The sequence below is a fragment of the Rhinoderma darwinii genome, unplaced genomic scaffold, assembly GCF_050947455.1.
Source record: "Rhinoderma darwinii isolate aRhiDar2 unplaced genomic scaffold, aRhiDar2.hap1 Scaffold_130, whole genome shotgun sequence".
Taxonomy (NCBI): Eukaryota; Metazoa; Chordata; class Amphibia; order Anura; family Rhinodermatidae; genus Rhinoderma; species Rhinoderma darwinii.
In genome coordinates, this window is record NW_027461962.1 from 6,495,841 (window position 1) to 6,517,406 (window position 21,566).

Here is a 21,566-nt window from a genome sequence, read left to right on the forward strand (position 1 = left end):
GACTAAAACAACACATAAAAATGCTTCCTGGCCACTAGGTGGCAGCATCGCAATGGAAGTATATATGCATATAGTGACCGCTCATCTCCTCTAGTCCTGGACCTATAAAGGAAATACAGTGTTAAACATGCATAACACAAAAGCATTGAAAGAGACAGCAAAATCTATCTCTACATTACTCCATACGGCTCTTCTCGTGAATAGGGGAGACTCCCTTCCATACCTTTCATTGCCCCCTTGCCTTATTTGGTGCCATTCTCGGCACCAGGACAAATAAGCAACTAAAATAACTGAAACAAAAACACAGATTCCTTTCATACAAATTGGGGCTTCTTCCGACAGTCTCTGAAGGCACTCTTAGACTCAGTTCAGGCCATCTTCAAAGTTACTTGTGCCTCAGGCTCAAAGCTTAGGAGTTACAGTCTCTCACAGGTGAGGCACATACTTAACAATTGCAGTCTCATACTCAAGGTCCCAGGACTCCCTTCTTTGTCTCAGTCTCATGCACAGCCTCTTGTCTTTCTCTTGCTGGGAAAATCCTCTCTACCCGCCTCTTGAACGCTTCCTTGTGGCGCATTACAGCTACTGAAATGCAGCCTTTCCTGGCTCCACAGCCTCTTGCTGGAGCTAGTCATCTTTCTTGATGTAAAGGTGCACTTGGGAAGAGCGTACTCATGACTGCAACTCCGGCACTAGCTTACCCTCCAATGGAACTCTGACTATACTCTCTGTGAAATTCATCATGTAAGCCTTCCTGCCGTGCCCTCTGCTCACTCCTTGGGCACTCCATACGGCATGCCATCTTTCCTGGGCTGCGACTATCCTGCCAACTATGCCAAAAAGTTTAGGAGCGGGTATCCGTTAAGTGCTCGCAGGGTTAGTCATGAAATGATGACAAGAATACCAGATTTGATGCAAATCCTTTTAGTAGGCTAGAATCTATACAAAATGGCCACAATTTCAGGCAATGCAGGCAATGGTGGCTCACCAGCTTGACTACCTTTGGACGGAGCTTGGGCTCCTCACTGATACAGTACTAACATCCACTTCAAATCGAGGCTTTTCCTCTTTCTTACCCTTCAAAATCCATTATCGCTTTTATGGGGAGGCCCAGGCAACTTCCACCCACCGCCTCAGCAACTCAATCGTAGGGAGGCCCCAGGCAACTACCACCTGTTATATTCAACGCTGTCTCTATCACAGCAATCATCTGCGTGGAGACTCCTGTTTGAGCACTCTAGCCACTGCCCAAGGATACGATCCAGAGGAAACGACTCCTTCTAGAGAGGATTGAGGATGTCGCTGATACAGGATGAGCTGATTCCAAACACCGATTGCCTTGGATGCCCAGCCAATCTCCGGACATAATGACAAACGACGCCTGAATTTCTCATCATAGCACCACCAAGCTGCACCTCCATGCAGCTTGTGTGCGCTAAATATTCTATATTATCTAAGCATGCAAAGAGTACAGCGCCCTTTTCAGGGAAGCGCTGACAAAAAAAATGAGCCATAACCGTGAACCCTTAAAGAGGCTCTGTCCCCACATCACGGTACAAGGGCGACAATGGGCCACACAAACACCCTCCTATCTAATAAATATACAACAACACAATTAAAATTGGAAGGTGCTTGTCACAGCTTTATTAGATGATTTCTTTTACAGAACCTGAGAATATATAAAATACAAGTATAAACATATCATAAACATAATTAACATATTAACATTATGTGGCTAAGTCCTTGACAACCTCCAAAACATAAATAAAGCAATACCCTTAAACTACTAGCCATGACCATATAAGCTACAGTGGCGTCACCACGGGTACAAACCCAACTCCAGGCCTTCTTGGAGGCCAAAATTTAAAACATCCAGGCCCACATCTGTTAAGTGAACCCCATCCTTTCCAATGTACGCGCCCCGATCTTCCAACAGTCGGTGACGAACTACCAACCCACCATTGAGGCGGACAAACTTGGCCACTGTCTTATTAATCTTATCCCTGGTTCTATGAAGCAGTGTCGAGCCCAAAACAAGAAACCTCAGTAGCGGCTCCAATACTAAAAGAATGAGAGCTGTAATCCAGATGTGAAAGGCCCAACCCTTGTACGCATTTCTTAAAGACAGCAATAAATTGATATCTGGACAACGCTGAACCATCCGCATGTACCAGCAAAGAGGAAAATCCCTGAGGACACACAGCCATGAAACGCAGAAAACACCCCACTGGGCACGATTCCCCCTCATGAATTTTAGTCAAACAAATCTCAAAACCTTTTCCCTTCCTGTCAGTTTTTGAATGATACAACATTATTCTCAACACACTATCCTGAAAAAAACACATCGGTTACTTGATTACCGCCCTGCACCCGTTTTGAGGGACTAACCAATTTGCCAACCCTAAAAGCCCCATAGAAAGCCCAAGAGAAAGCCAATTGAAACAACAACCTCTCATAATCTGAATGGGATATCCTGTGCAACTGAGAAAATGTCCCTCCAACATTGCAAAAGACACCAGCCCACGCTTATCCTGCCCGACATGCCCTTTTTGAAAATTCTGCAGAGCCCGCCGTATCAAAAAATGCTTAGTAACATCCGTACAACCAATTAACTTAAAGAAAAAGGAAAGTGCCGCTACCGACTTAACAACAGAGGAAGCTGAACATCCACTCTCCATAAGAGATAACAAAAAACAGAACATCCCCTCTAAGGCACTAAAATGACTCCTTTGACTATACCACGAATCCTCCAGCTGGAACCATCTCACCCAGATCTTGGTATAAGCATCCCACGTAGCAGGGGCCAGCGAACGCTTCGCCCACCATATCAGACGAGCCACACCACCCTCCAATGGTGCTCGGGGCAAGAAACTGGATCCCTCTCTGCCTCTGGAGCTAGCCAACGGAAACAATCCCACTGCAATCGAGATAAAGCATTTGTAATGTCATTGGAAACTCCAGGAACATGATGAGCCCTAAATAGAATGTTCCATCTCAAACACAGCAGGACCAACTGGCGTAGCACTGTGATCACCGGGGGGGAATTGGCGGACAAACTATTAATAGCGCACACGACCGCCATGTTATCATAGTGAAAAAACACTGACCGATTGGACTAAAGCTGTCCCCAAATTTCCACCGCAACAAGAATGGGAAACAACTCCAGAAAACAAAGATTACCCGTCAAACCACACTCCCTCCACTCTACTGGCCAAGTACCAACACACCATTTTCCCTGAAAATACGTCCCGAAACCGATATAACTGGAAGCATCAGTAGACAATTGCATCTCCACATTCGAAACTCCCTCTGCAATCCATACTGACCTGCCGTTATATTCTACCAAAAAGGAATCCCAAACCCTCAAATCCGCCTTATGCACCTTGCCAAGGCGAATAAAATGGTGGGGACATCTAACCCCAGCAGTTGCTTGTGCTAAGCGCCTACAAAAAACACGGCCCATGGGCATAATTCTACAGGCAAAATTGAGTTTCCCCAATAATGATTGCAGGAGCTGCAGGGTGATTTTTATTCTCACCAGAGCCTCCTGCACCGTTGCCCGCAGATCAATAAGTTTTGCCTCTGGCAACCTACATTCCATTGCCTGGGAATCAATTTCAATTCCCTAAAAACAGATCGTTGTGGTTGGTCCTTCTGTTTTTTCAAACGCCAACGGAACCCCAAAGTCAACAAAAACATCTATCACTGCCCATAACAATATTGCACACGACGGCCGAGCCGCAGGGCCCACACAAAAGAAGTCATCGAAATAATGAATAACTGCTTTAGAGCCGGCTCGTTCACGGACCACCCACTCCAAAACCGTGCTGAAGGCTTCGAAATAGGCACAAGAAATAGAGCACCCCATAGGAAGGCACCTATGAATATAAAAAAGGCCATCAAACGAGGACCCCAGCAAGTGCATGGATTCTGGGTGCACCGGCAAAAGGCGAAATGCAGACTCCACATCCACCTTAGCCATAAGCGCCCCTTGCCCCGCCGTCCTAACCAAACTAACCGCCTCATCAAATGACGTATAGGACAGCCGCGTCAAAAACTCATCAATATCATCATTTACCGAAGAACCCTTCGGATAGGATAAATGATGTATAAGCCGAAATTTGCCGGCCTCCTTCTTGGGGACAACCCCCAGCGGGGAGACACGCAAATTGGAAATAGGAACATCAGAAAAGGGGCCTAACATTCTACCCAACAAAACTTCCTTCCACAACTTGTCTTGTACCACTTCTGGATGATCCCGCACCGAACACAGATTATTAGCCATCAAAACACCCATCCCCGGGGAGAACGGAATCCTTAATCCGTCCCCAAAACTGTTCACAGGTAACCCTTTATAACGACTCAGAAAAAATAATTGTGTTAACAATTTAAGATTACATTGATAATTACCATTAATTTAAACTATATAAACAATATACCCATAAGCTCCATAATTCTAGGCACCCAAGGGGCCTTACAATAGAATACTTGTTATGCTACTTTTGACCATAAAATGGGGTTTTGCCATACAGCACAGGAAAGGGGGGGCATGTTATTTTGTTTCATTTTTGAGGAGTTAACCCGACGGAAACCTCCGACGGAATCCCTCAACGGAAGGGCAGCGGTGATGTGAACAGGTCCTTAGTGTCGTCTTTTTCTTTATTTTCTATTTGTACATTATACCTGAGATAAATAATTATGGCCCTAGTATGTTATACATATAAGTGTCTATAACATGTATCAGGAACATATTATCACACCTTTGATTCTTTACAGATGACTGATCCCAGTGAGAAGAAGGAACGTGACATATAATCCTGTCAGCAGCAAGAAAGGAATCACAAGACAGGTAATTAATATTTATATTAATTACTGATAACACTCAGGCTAGATATGAGTTCTAGACCCGCAGAGGTGTGATAGTATCTTCCTGGTACATCAGAATATATGTGTTTTTAACATGTATATCTTCTATAGACAATATCTAGTATAACACAACCATATCTCAGGTACAGAGGTGAGGGACATGTCTATTATTTTACCCTCTGTTCTCTAAAGTCAGAAATCCACCTTTTATTTCCAATAGAATATAATTGTTATGGTCCTTTTGGCCATAAAATTTGGCATGAGGGGAGGCTAGTGAGGGCGAGTAATGTATTTGACCTTGCATTGTTACTGGCAGTATGATGACAAGAAACCCAGGTTTGATGCAGGTTTCTTTTAGTAGGCCGGTAATGTTTGCAAAACGACCAAAAGGAAATACAAAAACTGTTCTTAGCAGAGAGGCACAGTCACTTAAAATATTACACTAAATGGCGGCAATTTCAGGCAATGCAGGAAATGGGGTTTTACCAGCTTGGTTTCCTTGGGACAGAGCTCGGACTCTTCCCTGATACAGGGGTAACCCATCGTCTCAGCAACTAAATAACAGGGAGGCTTCACGCAACTTCCACTTGTTACATCCAATGCTGCCTCTTTCACAGCAATCATCTGTGGGGAGGTTCCTGCACTCCACCGCCACAGCAATGGGCCCTCTCTGGCTTCAGGGCCTACTCAGCCCTGTTGGCACAATAGTTGCTGATTTATGGGTCGCAGCCCTTGCACCTGAACCCATTAGGTGGGAACAGTCGCCTTTTATCAAATTTAAAAACAGCCCCTTTGTGAGTTATTCAATGTTCCGACACTGATTACATGCCCATACTATACTGTTTTTGCACACTAAAGTAAATATTAAAGACAGTGCCCGAGCCGGTTTTCCCGGTTCCTGCAATAAACAGGGTCAGCCACCATTGTCTGAACAGTGTTACATAGCAGTGAGCTTTGCTGACGTGAGCATCTGCACAGCTCAGAACATGTAAGCACAGGTCCTGTGACTAAAACAACACATAAAAATGCTTCCTGGCCACTAGGTGGCAGCATCGCAATGGAAGTATATATGCATATAGTGACCGCTCATCTCCTCTAGTCCTGGACCTATAAAGGAAATACAGTGTTAAAATGCATAACACAAAAGCATTGAAAGAGACAGAAAAATCTATCTCTACATTACTCCATACGGCTCCTCTCGTGAATAGGGGAGACTCCCTTCAATACCTTTCATTGCCCCCTTGCCTTATTTGGTGTCATTCCCGGCACCAGGAAAAATAAGCAACTAAAATAACTGAACAAAAACACAGATTCCTTTCACACAAATTGGGCCTTCTTCCGACAGTCTCTGAAGGCCCTCTTAGACTCAGTTCAGGCCCTCTTCAAAGTTACTTGGGCCTCAGGCTCAAAGCTTAGTAGTTACAGTCTCTCACAGGTGAGGCACATACTTAACAATTGCACTCATACTCAAGGTCCCAGGACTCCCTTCTTTGTCTCAGTCTCATGCACAGCCTCTTGTCTTTCTCTTGCTGGGAGACTCCTCTCTACCCGCCTCTTGAACGCTTCCTTGTGGCGCATTACAGCTACTGAAATGCAGCCTTTCCTGGCTCCACAGCCTCTTGCTAGAGCTAGTCATCTTTCTTGAGGGAAAGGTGCACTTGGCAAGAGCGTACTCATGATGGTACAAGGGCGACAAGGGGCCACACAAACACTCTCCTATCTAATAAATATACAACGACACAATTAAAATTGGAAGGTGCTTGTCACAGCTTTATTGAATGTTTTCTTTTACAGAACCTTGAGAATATATAAAAACAAGTATAAACATAATTAACATATTAAGATTATGTGGCTAAGTCCTTGACAACCTCCAAAACATAAATAAAGCAATACCCTTAAACCACTAGCCGTGACCATATAAGCTACAGTGGCATCACCACGGGTATGCTAAAGCACCACGCTTCCCAGGGTCCGCCCCTTAGAGAAGCCCAAATCCATAGCTTTAAAATAAAACCAATATATTGTGTCAAAGACAGCAATATATAAAAACATAAATAGTGTTGCCAAGGACCCGCCACAGCATGAAAACTTGACTCCTTAAATTTTCATGCGCCGCCACACTTGAAAACCCAACTCCAGGCCTTCTTGGAGGCCAAAATGTAAAACATCCAGGCCCACATCTGTTAAGTGAACCCCATCCTTTCCAATGTACGCGCCCCGATCCTCCAACAGTGGGTGACGAACTACCAACCCACCATTGAGGCGAACAAACTTGGCCACTGTCTTATTAATCTTATCCCTGGTTCTATTCAGCGCCGACAATGACTGCGCATTGCGCCATTTTACCCGCTGTACAATTTCGGACCATATAATCAAAAGCCCAGGATGGGCGTCTAAAAAACATAAGAAGTCCCTCTTAATGTTCCTAATGAGGTTCCGCATGGGATAACTCCCGATGTCATTACCCCCAGCATGAATTATCAAAATATCAGGTAGACCCCAGGACCTAACCGCATCCTGAAACAAAGGCCTTACCGGATCCCAGGTCAGGCCATGAACTCCGAAACCAGTGTACCTCCACCTCATCCTTATCTAAATCCAAATACCTACCATTCGGACGCACACGGGCACGCCTTTCAGCCCAGTAAATATAGGAATGGCCAAGAAGCCAAACCACACATTTCGCAGAACCTGAAAGCAACAGAAAATTAGTCACACAGAACAAGAATGACATCCCCACCCAAAATAAACCCAAGATAAAGAAATCAACATTCCAGCAAATGCAGCCTAACATAGGAAGGAAAGCGGCTGGACTCCCAGCGGCCAATCCTCTTAACTGAAGCAGTGTCGAGCCCAAAACAAGAAACCTCAGTAGCAGCTCCAATCCTAAAAGAATGTGAGCTGTAATCCAGATGTGAAAGGCCCAAACCTTGTACGCATTTCTTAAAGACAGCAATAAATTGATATCTAGAAGAGGCTGGACGCAGCCTGCAGGGATTAAGGGAAGCCGACATGACCGTCCTGGTAGGGAAAGGGTTAATTAGGTGAGGGAGAGTTGGAGGGAGTTGGAGGGGGGACGGGGAGGAGTTAAGGGGGACGGGGGGCCGTTACTGAGCTTCCCGCTGTTTCTCGGCATTGAGCCGGAAGCCGCGGGAGGAGTAACACAGAAACAGTAAGCTCCCACCCTCCCGCCCTTGGTTTGTTACTCCTTAGGTCTTATGTACGTCCGTCTATGAGCGTTGCGTTTTATTTGTGTGCTTATTTAACATGTTTTTCTTTTTTCCGGAGTAGGTTCTGTTGTCATGGCAGCTGGCGGGGGGAGTCCTTGAGGCCAGTCAGTACAAAATGGTGGGGGGGTCGCATCGGGGGTATGCGTCCCCCAAAAAAGGTACATGGTTGAAGACTTCATCGGGTGTTATCCCTTTGAAGTGGTCTTCTGGTAGAAGGTATATCACTTGAAGGCTTCATCGGGTGTTATCCGTTTGAAGTGGACTTCTAGTGGTCGGTATATCACTTGAGGGCTTCATCGGGTGTTATCCCCTTGAAGTGGACTTCTAGTGGTTGGAGCCATCTGCAGAGGTGAACGGTGCTTCCGAGCTGGTTTACGGCTGGAGGTAATTGGTGGTTTGCAGATGGCTAATTCGGTGTGTTCTTTAAAAAGGAATATCTGAAGGGGCTTCAAGGGTTAATGTTAACGTTAAATTGTTATTTACGATTCTGACCCATGTTGGGTCATGTGAATTATTAGGAGGAATTCTCTGGTGGATTCCTAACTAGTTATCCGAATGTTTCGGATTTAAATTGTTTTTATAAAACTGTGAAATTAATAAACGGCTGCTGTGGCCATTTCACATCCAACCTCGGTGTCATGTGTCTTTACTAAAGTGGGGGTGGTGGGATAGTATGGTCTAAGGTTAACACACGACTCTACTTAGGCAGGTCAGGACAATGCTGACCCATCCGCATGCACCAGCAAAGAGGAAGAACCCTGAGGACACATAGCCATGAAACGCAGAAAACACCCCACTGGGCACGATTCCCCCTCATGAATTTTAGTCAAACAAATCTCAAAACCTTTTCCCTTCCTGTCAGTTTTGGAATGATACAACATTATTCTCAACACACCATCCCGAAAAACCACATCGGTTAAATGAATACCGCCCTGCCCCCTTTTTGAGGGACTAGCCAATTCGCCAACCCGAAAAGCCCCATAGAAAGCCCAAGAAAAAGCCAATTGAAACAACAACCTGTTAAGGATCTGCCAGGCACAGCTTCTGTATCCACGCCCATAGGTAATCAGTCTGCACCTGCTTCTATGTCTGTGAGACTGGCCACAGCCTGGCCAGACGGAGCTAGCTCCCACCCTCTGTCTATTTATACCTGCCTTTCCTGTTCCTCCTTGCTTGTGATTCTTCTCATTTTGTTTCCTGGCCCTGCTGCAGCTTCTTGCACCATTTGACCCTGCTTCATATTGACCCTGGCTTACTGACTACTCTCCTGCTCTGCGTTTGGTACCTCGTACACTCCTGGTTTGACTCGGCTTGTTCACTACTCTCCTGCTCTGCGTTTGGTACCTCGTACACTCCTGGTTTGACTCGGCTCGTTCACCACTCTTGTTGCTCACGGTTTTGCCGTGGGCAACTGCCCCTTTTCCCTTGCTTCTGTGTACACTTGTCTGTTTGTCTGTCGTGCACTTATTGAGCGTAGGGACCGTCAGTCGCCCAGTTGTACCCCGTCGCCTAGGGCGGGTCGTTGCAAGTAGGCAGGGACTGAGTGGCGGGTAGATTAGGGCTCACTTGTCTGTTTCCTTACCCCCATCATTACACAACCTCTCATAATCTGAATGGGATATCCTGCGCAACTGAGAAAAAAGTCCCTCCAACATTGCAAAAGACACCGGCCTACGCTTATCCTTCCCGTCATGTCCTTTCTGAAAACCCTGCAGAGCACGCCGTGTCAAATAAATGCTTAGTAACATCCATACAACCAATTAACTTAAAGGAAAGTGCCGCTACTGACTTAACAACAGAGGAAACTGAAGACCCACTCTCCATAAGAGATAACAAAAACAAAACATCCCCCTAAGGCACTAAACGGACTCCCTTGACTACACCACGAATCCTCCAGCCGGAACCATCTCACCCTGATCTTGTTATAAGCATCCGACGTAGCAGGGGCCAGCGAACATTTCGCCCACCATATCAGACGAGCGACACCACCCTCCAAAGGTGTTCGGGGCAAGAAGCCGTATCCCTCTCCGCCTCTGGAGCTAGCCGACGGAAATGATCCCACTGCAACCGAGATAAAGCATCCGCAATGTCATTGGAAACACCGGGAACATGATGAGCCCTAAATAGAATGTTCCACCTCAAGCACAGTAGGACCAACTGGCGTAACACTGTGATCACCGGGGGGGGATTGGTGGACAAACTATTAATAGCGCACACGACTGCCATGTTATCACAGTGAAAAACCACTGACCGATTGGACAAAAGGTGTCCCCAAATTTCCACCGCAACTAGAATGGGAAACAACTCCAGAAAACAAAGGTTACCCGTCAAACCACACTCCCTCCACCCTAGTGGCCAAGTACGAACACACCATTTCCCCTGAAAGTACGCTCCGAAACCGATAGAACCAGAAGCATCAGTACACAATTGTATCTCCACATTCGAAAGTCCCGCTGCAATCCATAATCATCTGCCGTTATATTCTACCAAAAAGGAAACCCAAACCCTCAAATCCGCCTTATGCTCCTTGCCAAGGCAAATAAAATGGTGGGGACTTCTAACACCAGCAGTTGCTTGCGCCAAGCGCCTACAAAAAAAAACCGGCCCATAGGCATAATTCTATAGGCAAAATTGAGTTTCCCCAATAAAGATTGCAGGAGCCGCAGGGTGATTTTTGTTTTCACCAGAGCCTCCTGCACCGTTGCCCACAGATCAACAAGTTTTGCCTCCGGCAACCTACATTCCATTGCCTGGGAATCAATTTAATTTCCAAAAAAAAAGAGCGTCGTGGTTGGTCCCTCCGTTTTTTCAAACGCCAACGAAACCCCAAAGTCATCAAAAACATCAATCACAGCCTGTAAATATTGCACACGACGGCCGAGCCGCAGGGCCGACACAAAAGAAGTCATCCATATAATGAATCACTGCTTTAGAGCCGGCTCGTTCATGGACCACCCACTCCAAAAATGTGCTGAAGGCTTCGAAGTAGGCACAAGAAATAGAGCACCCCATAGGAAGGCACCTATCAATATAAAAAAGGCCATCAAACGAGCACCCCAGCAAGTGCATGGATTCTGGGTGCACTGGCAAAAGGCGAAACACAGACTCCACATCCACCTTAGCCATCAGCGCCCCCTGCCCCGCCGTCCTAACCAAACGAACCACCTCATCAAATGACGTATAGGAAACCCGCGTCAAAGACTCATCAATATCATCATTCACCGAAGAGCCCTTCGGATAAGATAAATGATGTATAAGCCGAAATTTTCCCGCCTCCTTCTTGGGGACAACCCCCAGCGTGGAGACACGCAAATTGGAAATAGGAACATTAGAAAAGGGGCCTAACATTCTACCCAACAAAACTTCCTTCCACAACTTGTCTTGTACCACTTCTGGATGATCCCGCACCGAACGCAGATTATTAGCCATCAAAAAAAAAAAACACCCCCGGGGAGAACAGAATCCTAAATCCATCCCCAAAACCGTTCAATAACAGCTGTGCCTTCTCCCTATTGGGGTACATCTTTAGACAAGGCGTCATAGCGTCGAGGTTCACTGGACTCACCCCCTTTAGCAGGACGATCCCCTGGCTTCGTCGTGCCTCATCGTGCCCGCTTAAAACACTTGAAGACGGGGTGGTTACCACCCCTACACCCAGCACATTCGTGTCTATAGACACAATTAGTTCCCGATTTACAGGTGCTCTCGTTGTAGAGCCAGCAGACCCCTTTTTTTTAAAACTCCCAAATGAACCCGCTCATCTAGACCCGCCGAGTTAGGACTGAAAGGGGTTATGCAAACCCGCGACTTCAACACGCCCCCTCCTGACCAGCCCCCTTTGGTGTAGTCATAAGGCGCATCCAAAGGCTTATGTCCTTATGATCCCACCACAGGGATGACTGAACCGCCATACGCTGACGAAACTGCTCGTCATATTTAAGCCAAGCAGTTCCCCCATACGTTCTATAAGCCTCCCAAATAGAATCTGGTAGCCTAATAATACGCTGAGCAGCAGCGCCATTGTGTGGTCAATGCAGGACAAATGCACACTATGTCTATTATATATTTTAGAAAGTTTGTTTGAAGCCCGATTGTGATACGCTAAACAGCAGCGCCATCGTGTGGTCAATGCTGAGAAATCTCACTAAATTGAATGTAATGCAGGCAGCCTAGTGATACGCTGAGCAGCAGCACCATCGTGTGGTCAATGCAGGGAAATGCACACTATATATATTTATTATATATTTTAGAAAGTTTGTTTGAAGCCCGATAGTGATACGCTAAGCAGCATCGCCATCGTGTGGTCAATGCTGAGAAATCTCACTAAATTGAATGTAATGCAGGCAGCCCTAGTGATACGCTTAGCAGCAGCGCCATAGTGTGGTCAATGCAGGGAAATGCACACTATATCTATTATATATTTTAGAAAGTTTGTTTGAAGCCCGATTGTGATACGCTAAGCAGCAGCGCCATCGTGTGGTCAATGCTGAGAAATCTCACTAAATTGAATTTTCTACAGGTAGCCTAGTAATACGCTGAGCAGCAGCGCCATTTTGTGGTCAATGCAGGGAAATGCACACTATATCTATTATATATTTTAGAAAGTTTGTTTGAAGCCCGATTGTGATACGCTAAGCAGCAGCGCCATTGTGTGGTCAATGCTGAGAAATCTCACTAAATTGAATGTAAGGCAGGCAGCTTAGTGATACGCTGAGCAGCAGCGCCATCGTGTGGTCACTGCTGGGAAATGCATACTATATATTATATATTTTAGAAAGTTTGTTTGACGACCGATTTTGATACGCTAAGCAGCAGCGCCATCGTGTGGTCAATGCTGAGAAATCTCACTAAATTGAATGTAATGTAGGCAGCCTAGTGATGCGCTGAGCAGCAGCGCCATCGTGTGGTCAATGCTGGGAAATGCGCACTATATCTATATATTATATATTTGATAAAGTTTGTTTGAAGCCCGATTGGGATATGCTAAGCAGCAGCGCCATCGTGTGGTCAATGTTGAGTAATCTTACTAAATTGAATGTAAGGCTGGCAGCCTAGTGATACGCTGGGCAGCAGTGCCATCGTGTGGTCAATGCAGGAAATGTACACTATATCTATATATTATATATTTTAGAAAGTTTGTGTGAAGCCCGATTGTGATATGTTAAGCAGCAGCGCCATCGTGTGGTCAATGCTGAGAAATCTCACTAAATTTAATGTAAGGCAGGCAGCCTAGTGATACGCTGAGCAGCAGCGCCATCGTGTGGTCAATGTTGGGAAATGCGCTCTATATATTATATATTTGATAAAGTTTGCTTGAAGCCCGATTGGGATATGCTAAGCAGCAGCGCCATCGTGTGGTCAATGTTGGGAAATGCACACTACATCTATATTATATATTTTAGAAAGTTTGTTTGAAGCCCGATTGTGAAACGCTAAGCAGCAGTGCCATCGTGTGGTCAATGCTGAGACATCTCACTAAATTTAATGTAAGGCAGGCAGCCTAGTGATACGCTGAGCAGCAACACCATAGTGTGGTCAATGCTGGGAAAAGTACACTATATCTATATATTATATATTTTAGAAAGTTTGTTTGAAGCCCGATTGTGATACGCTAAGCAGCAGCGCCATCGTGTGGTCAATGCTGAGAAATCTCACTAAATTGTATGTAATGCAAGCAGCCTAGTGATACGCTGAGCAGCAGCGCCATTGTGTGGTCAATGCTGAGAAATCTGACTAAATTGGATGTAATGCAGGCAGCCTAGTGATCCGCTGAACAGCAGCGCCATCGTGTGGTCAATGCACACTATATCTATATATTATATATTTTAGAAAGTTTGTTTGAAGCGCGATTGTGATACGCTAAGCAGCAGCGCCATCGTGTGGTCAATGCTGAGAAATCTCACTAAATTGAATGTAATGCGGGCAGCCTAGTGATACTCTGAGCAGCAGCGCCATCGTGTGGTCAATGCTGGGAAATGCACACTACATCTATATTATATATTTTAGGAAGTTTGTTTGAAGCCCGATTGTGATACGCTGAGCAGCAGCACCATCGTGTGGTCAATGTTGAGAAATTTCACTAAATTGAATGTACGGCAGGCAGCCTAGTGATATGCTGAGCAGCAGCGCCATCGTGTGGTCAATGCTGCTAAATACACACTATATCTATATATTATATATTTGATAAAGTTTGTTTGTAGCCCGATTGGGATATGCTAAGCAGCAGCGCCATCATGTGGTCAATGTTGAGAAATCTCACTAAATTGAATGTAAGGCAGGCAGCCTAGTGATACGCTGAGCAGCAGTGCCATCGTGTGGTCAATGCAGGAAATGCACACTATATCTATATTTTATATATTTTAGAAAGTTTGTGTGAAGCCCGATTGTGATACGCTGAGCAGCAGCGCCATCGTGTGGTCAATGCTGAGAAATGCACACTATATCTATTATATATTTTAGAAAGTTTGTTTGAAGCCCGATTGTGATACGCTAAGCAGCAGCACTATCGCGTGGTCAATGCTGAGAAATCTCACTAAATTGAATGTAATGCAGGCAGCCTAGTGATACGCTGAGCAGCAGCGCCATCGTGTGGTCACTGCTGGGAAATGCATACTATATCTATATATTATATATTTTAGAAAGTTTGTTTGACGACCGATTTTGATACGCTAAGCAGCAGCGCCATCGTGTGGTCAATGCTGAGAAATCTCACTAAATTGAATGTAATGTAGGCAGCCTAGTGATGCGCTGAGCAGCAGCGCCATCGTGTGGTCAATGCTGGGAAATGCGCACTATATCTATATATTATATATTTGATCAAGTTTGTTTGAAGCCCTATTGGGATATGCTAAGCAGCAGCGCCATCGTGTGGTCAATGTTGAGAAATCTCACTAAATTGAATGTAAGGCAGGCAGCCTAGTGATATGCTGAGCAGCAGCGCCATCGTGTGGTCAATGCTGCTAAATACACACTATATCTATATATTATATATTTGATAAAGTTTGTTTGTAGCCCGATTGGGATATGCTAAGCAGCAGCGCCATCGTGTGGTCAATGTTGAGAAATCTCACTAAATTGAATGTAAGGCAGGCAGCCTAGTGATACGCTGAGCAGCAGTGCCATCGTGTGGTCAATGCAGGAAATGCACACTATATCTATATTTTATATATTTTAGAAAGTTTGTGTGAAGCCCGATTGTGATATGTTAAGCAGCAGCGCCATCGTGTGGTCAATGCTGAGAAATGCACACTATATCTATTATATATTTTAGAAAGTTTGTTTGAAGCCCGATTGTGATACGCTGAGCAGCAGCACCATCGTGTGGTCAATGTTGAGAAATTTCACTAAATTGAATGTAAGGAAGGCAGCCTAGTGATATGCTGAGCAGCAGCGCCATCGTGTGGTCAATGCTGCTAAATACACACTATATCTATATATTATATATTTGATAAAGTTTGTTTGTAGCCCGATTGGGATATGCTAAGCAGCAGCGCCATCGTGTGGTCAATGTTGAGAAATCTCACTAAATTGAATGTAAGGCAGGCAGCCTAGTGATACGCTGAGCAGCAGTGCCATAGTGTGGTCAATGCAGGAAATGCACACTATATCTATATTTTATATATTTTAGAAAGTTTGTGTGAAGCCCGATTGTGATATGTTATGCAGCAGCGCCATCGTGTGGTCAATGCTGAGAAATGCACACTATATCTATTATATATTTTAGAAAGTTTGTTTGAAGCCCGATTGTGATACGCTAAGCAGCAGCACCATCGCGTGGTCAATGCTGAGAAATCTCACTAAATTGAATGTAATGCAGGCAGCCTAGTGATACGCTGAGCAGCAGCGCCATCGTGTGGTCAATGCAGGGAAATGCACACTATATCTAATTAATATATATTTTAGAAAGTTTGTTTGAAGCCCGATTGTGATACGCTAAGCAGCAGCGCCATCGTGTGGTCAATGCTGAGAAATCTCACTAAATTGAATGTAAGGCAGGCAGCCTAGTGATACGCTGGGCAGCAGTGCCATTGTGTGGTCAATGCTGGGAAATCTCACTAAATTGAATGTAAGGCAGGCAGCCTAGTGATACGCTGGGCAGCAGCACCATCGTGTGGTCAATGCAGGGAAATGCACACTATATCTATTTAATATATATTTTAGAAAGTTTGTTTGAAGCCCGATTGTGATACGCTAAGCAGCAGCGCCATCGTGTGGTCAATGCTGAGAAATCTCACTAAATTGAATGTAAGGCAGGCAGCCTAGTGATACGCTGGGCAGCAGCACCATCGTGTGGTCAATGCTGGGAAATGTACACTATATCTATATATTATATATTTTAGAAAGTTTGTTTGAAGCCCGATTGGGATATGCTAAGCAGCAGCGCCATCATGTGGTCAAGGCTGAGATGTCTCACTAAATTGAATGTAATGCAGGCAGTCTAGTGATACGCTGAGCAGCATCGCCATTGTGTGGTCAATGCTGGAAAATGCACACTATATCTATTATATATTTTAGAAAGTTTGTTTGAAGCCCGATTGTGATACGCTAAGCAGCAGCGCCATCGTGTGGTCAATGCTGAGAAATCTCACTAAATTTAATGTAAGGCAGGCAGCCTAGTGATACGCTGAGCAGCAGCGCCATCGTGTGGTCAATGCTGGGAAATGCACATTATATCTATATATTACATATTTTAGAAAGTTTGTTTGACGACCGATTGTTACATAGTTACATAGTTACATAGTTTGTACGGTTGAAAAAAGACACATGTCCATCAAGTTCAACCAATGGATGGGAAAGGGGAATTGGAATGGGAAAGGGGATGTAAAAAATTTCTATACATAGGAGCTAATATTTTTTTGTTCTAGGAAATTATCTAACCCTTTTTTAAAGCCATCTACTGTCCCTGCTGTGACCAGCTCCTGCGGTAGACTATTCCATAAATTCACCGTTCTCACAGTAAAGAAGGCTTGTCGCCTCTGCAGGTTGAACCTTTCTTTTTCCAGACGGAGGGAGTGCCCCCTTGTTTTTTGAGCGGGTTTTACATGGAATAGGATTTCACCATATTTTTTGTATGTGCCATTCATATATTTATATAAGTTAATCATGTCCCCCCTTAGTCGTCTTTTCTCAAGGCTAAATAGGTTTATAGTTCTTTTTTTTTTTTTTTATTCTTTATTTTCATGGCTAACAGCCAAATTTTTTACAGTAAAAAAGAATACAGATACGCATACATAAGGGAGGGTGAAATACATGTACAAGGTTAGGAATGCATTGAATTGAGTGACATAACCAAAATGTAACCACGTGTAGCAACCTCGTCATTTCTAGAAAATACTGCTATATACTCCCCCCTTGTGCACACAAGAGATGATACAAGACAAAATGAGGGAGGAAAAGATGAAGAATGGGCAAGGGGGTGGAGGGGTAGCTGCTCCCCCCGGGACATCTCCGCTCCTCCAGACTGCGTCCAATATGGACTATTCACCAATGCCCGTCTGTCCCAGAATGTCTTTGTAGGAGTCGGAGTCCTGAAATATAATCCAAGGAGCCCAAGTGTGGCAGAATCTGGCATGATTATCATGAATGCTCGAGGTCAGGTCCTCCATGTGCATTATATCGTTGACCTTGGAGACCCAGAGGGACAGAGTGGGAGGAGAGGAATTCTTCCATCACAAGGGAATGCAGTGCTGCGCCGCCATCACTAGATAGTGAAGCAGGGAGAGTTTGTAGGTGTTTGCTGGGGTGTCACAGTGATGGAGGAGGAAGAAAGCCACATCCATAGTAAAGCTGGTATCAGTTACCTCGCAAATCACCTTTTTAACCCCATCCCAGAATTCTGAATGTGTGGAGGAGGGTACCATTGTCCAATCCACATCTCCAGCAGAGAGGTGATACGTTCGGAAAAATCAGATGCAGGTGAACCGGGGTCCTATACCAATGCGAGAGTAGTTTAAAACTAGCCTCTTGGTAGCTCAAGCTAATTGAGGTTTTATGGGCAAGAGAGAGAATACGAGAGCATTGGCTTGTGGTTAGGGTAATTCCCAGATCCGACTCCCATTCAGAAATGTAACCAGGCGCTGGGAGGTAAGGCAGGTTCAGGAGGAGATGAAAGATCGTGGACAATGAATGGCGAACCGGCTCAGAGCCAACGCACAAGTCTTCCAGTGGAGACCTAGGAGCTAGGAATAGCTCAGAGGGTGGTAAAGAGGAGTAGAAATGGCGGAGTTGAAATATGCGCCAGTAACCCAAAGGAAGGAGTTCAGGCATCTGTGTCAACTCCTCAAGGGAGAGCCACTCCGAATTCTTCAGAAAGTGCTCTGCCCTAAATACACCCAGCGCCGCCTAGGACTTGAACACCAAGTCACTCAGTCCCGAGGGAAAAGATGGGTTCCCCAGGATCGGAGACATGGGGGAGCAGAGAGGCAGGAGGTGTGAACGGACCGCTGCAAGGGCACAACATCTGAGCGTGGGACCGATCGTGGGGTGATGATGTAGGGATGTGAGAAGTCCGCGTTTCAGCCATGGAGATACTTTGAGAGGGACCGTCGAAAAGTTTTGTTCAATACCTACCCATGCCTTAAAAGGGGCGTGTCTACACCAATCCACTACGCGCACTAAGTGAGTTGCGTTGTAATACGCGCGAATGTCAGGAAGAGCCAGTCCTCCCGACACAGAAGCAAACGACTAAGGCGTGGATGCTTGCCATTAGAGACAAAAGATATTTGTATGGAGTTGATCGCTTTAAAGAATGATGGTGGCATTGCTATAGGAAGGGCCTGGAATAAGTAGAGTAGTCAAGGTAGGATATTCATTTTAAAAATAGTACATCGGCCCATCCACGTAAATGTGCCTCCCGACCACCTAGCACAGTCCGCCTTAATCTCAGTAAGAAACCTCGGAAAGTTAAAGTTAAATATTCCCTTTAAATCTGCCGGGATATACACTCCCAGGTACTTGAGCGCCACCGAGTTCCATTTAAAACTAAAGGATTGTTCTAGCGTAGATAGAATGGGGGCGGGGAGGGAGACATTCATGGCCTCTGATTTGGCAAAGTTTATTTTAAAATTGGAAAGGCTGGAGAAGCGACGAAACTCCTGCATCAGATTCGGGAGAGAAGTGATTGGGTTGGTCAGGAAAAACAAAAGGTCGTCTGCATATGCTGCCACCTTATTGACATGGGAGCCCTCCCCTAGGCCCTGAATGTCCTGATTGGTACGAACATGCCTTAGAAACGGTTCCAAGGTCAGGATAAAAATCAGGGGAGAGAGTGGGCAGCCCTGGTGTGTCCCATTATGGATGGCAAATTCTTCCGAGAGAATGCCATTCACTCGGACCCTCGCCGAGGGGCAAGAATACAAAGACATGATCCAACTCATCATCTGAGGGCCCAGGCCAAGTCGGAGAAGTGTTTCCTCCATGTATGTCCAATTGACTCTGTCAAAAGCTTTTTCAACGTCAGTTGACAAGAGCATCAGTGGAACCCGGGACAACTTAGCCTTATGTATAAGGTTGATCGCTTTCGTGGTGTTGTCTCGGGCCTCTCTGCCCACCATGAACCCCGCCTGGTCAAGATGAATGACCCCACTGAGCAACGGAGCCAAACACATTGCCAAAATCTTTGCGAAGAGTTTAATGTCTGTGTTGAGAAGCGAAATCGGCCTGTATCTAGCACACTGAGAAGGGTCTTTCTCTGGTTTGGGAATCACAGCAATGTGGGCCCTGAGTGTGTCTGGTGGAACGCGAGCTGAGGAGGAGAAGGAGTTCAAGGATGCTAGAAAATGTTTGCTGAGGGTAGCGGTGTATTTTTTATAGTAGGGGAGTGTGAACCCATCAGGTCCCGGGGCCTTACCATTAGCGAAGCTCCTAAGTGCATCCGCTAGTTCTGGTGGAGAGATTGGAGCCTCCAATGTGCCTAGTACCTCCTCTGACAAAGAAGGCATACCTGAGTCTGCAATGTAGTTTTTGATACGTGTTTGGAAGTTGTTCGCCGTCGTGGCCGGATTGGTGGAATCTGTGTTATATAGGGAGGCATAAAAGTCGCGGAACTGTGAGGCTATGTCTAATGGCAAGTTAGCCCGAGTAGTGGGGGATGTTGCAATAAAGGGTACGTAGGTACGCGCTTGTTGAAGTCTCAGTGCTCTGGCCAGAGACCTGCTACATTTGTTCCCATATTCGTAGAAGTGGCGCTTGCATTTCGAGAGGGTAGCTTTGGCCTTAGACAATAATAGGATACGGAGCTCTTCTCGTTTCTGGAGTAACGCGACCTTACATGCTAATTCATGGGAACGCTTGTGAGTAGACTCTAAAACCCTAATTTCCGATAGAAGCCGAGCAGTGGTCTCCGCACGCTCCCTTTTTAATGGAGCCCCGTGTTTAATAAAGGTGCCACGTACAACACACTTGTGCGCCTCCCACAGTACCCGTGGGTTTGTGTCTGCAGGGGTATTGGCCGTGAAGTATTCTTCAAGTGTACGCTGCACGTCTGAAGAAACCAAGGAGTCATTAAGAAGCAACGGATTGAACTTCCACTGGGATTGGTGTAATATCGGGGCCTGCAATGTTAAGGATAGAGTGACAAGGGCATGATCTGAGAAAGAGATTGAGTCAATATCGACGGCCTGTAAAATTGGGAGTGAGCAATGTTTGACAAATATTAGATCGAGTCTGGAGTAAGTGTCATGGACGGATGAGTAAAAAGAAAAATCTTTATCACCCGGATGTAATAGGCGCCATGTGTCCACAAAATTATGCTTGTGGAACGCTCGTTTAATACGGCGCAGTTGGGAATGCGGGATTGACGATGTCCCCTTTGAGACATCCATGGTGGGCTCCAATGCGACATTGAAGTCACCTCCCAGGACAATGGTGCCCTCCCCAAACTCCTCTAGCTCATCCAAAAAGCCAAGCAGAGCTGAACCTTGACCCACATTGGGTAGGTAGAAGGAAGCAAAGGTGTAGATCTGCGAATTAATGCTGCCCTTGAGTAGTAGCATTCGCCCCATCCCATCACTGCGAGAGTCCAGAAATTCCCATGGAAGAGTACGAGACAGGAGGATACTCGTCCCCCTAGATTTCGGATCAGGAGAGAAACTATGATAGGCGTGTGGAAACCAAAGATTAGACATCTTAAAAGGTTTTTGTTCACTGAGGTGCGTTTCCTGTAGGAAAGCTACATGTAAGTGTCTACCTTTCAACATGTTGAGCAAAATGGATCGCTTCCCGGGACTATGCAACCTCTTGACATTCAACGAGCCTATCCGAAGGTCAGTCTGGGAGTGGCGGGCCATGTCCCCGATAGGTGATGAAAAAAATTAATAAAAAGAGGGGGGGGGGGAGGGAAGACAAATAGGGGTAGGGGGAAAGACCAGAGAGGAAAAGGAAAATTGACAGAGAAAGAGAAAAGGACCCGAAGGCCGACACCCACGCGGCAAGAAAACCTGTGGAGAAAAGGTTAGTAACAAAACGGGAACA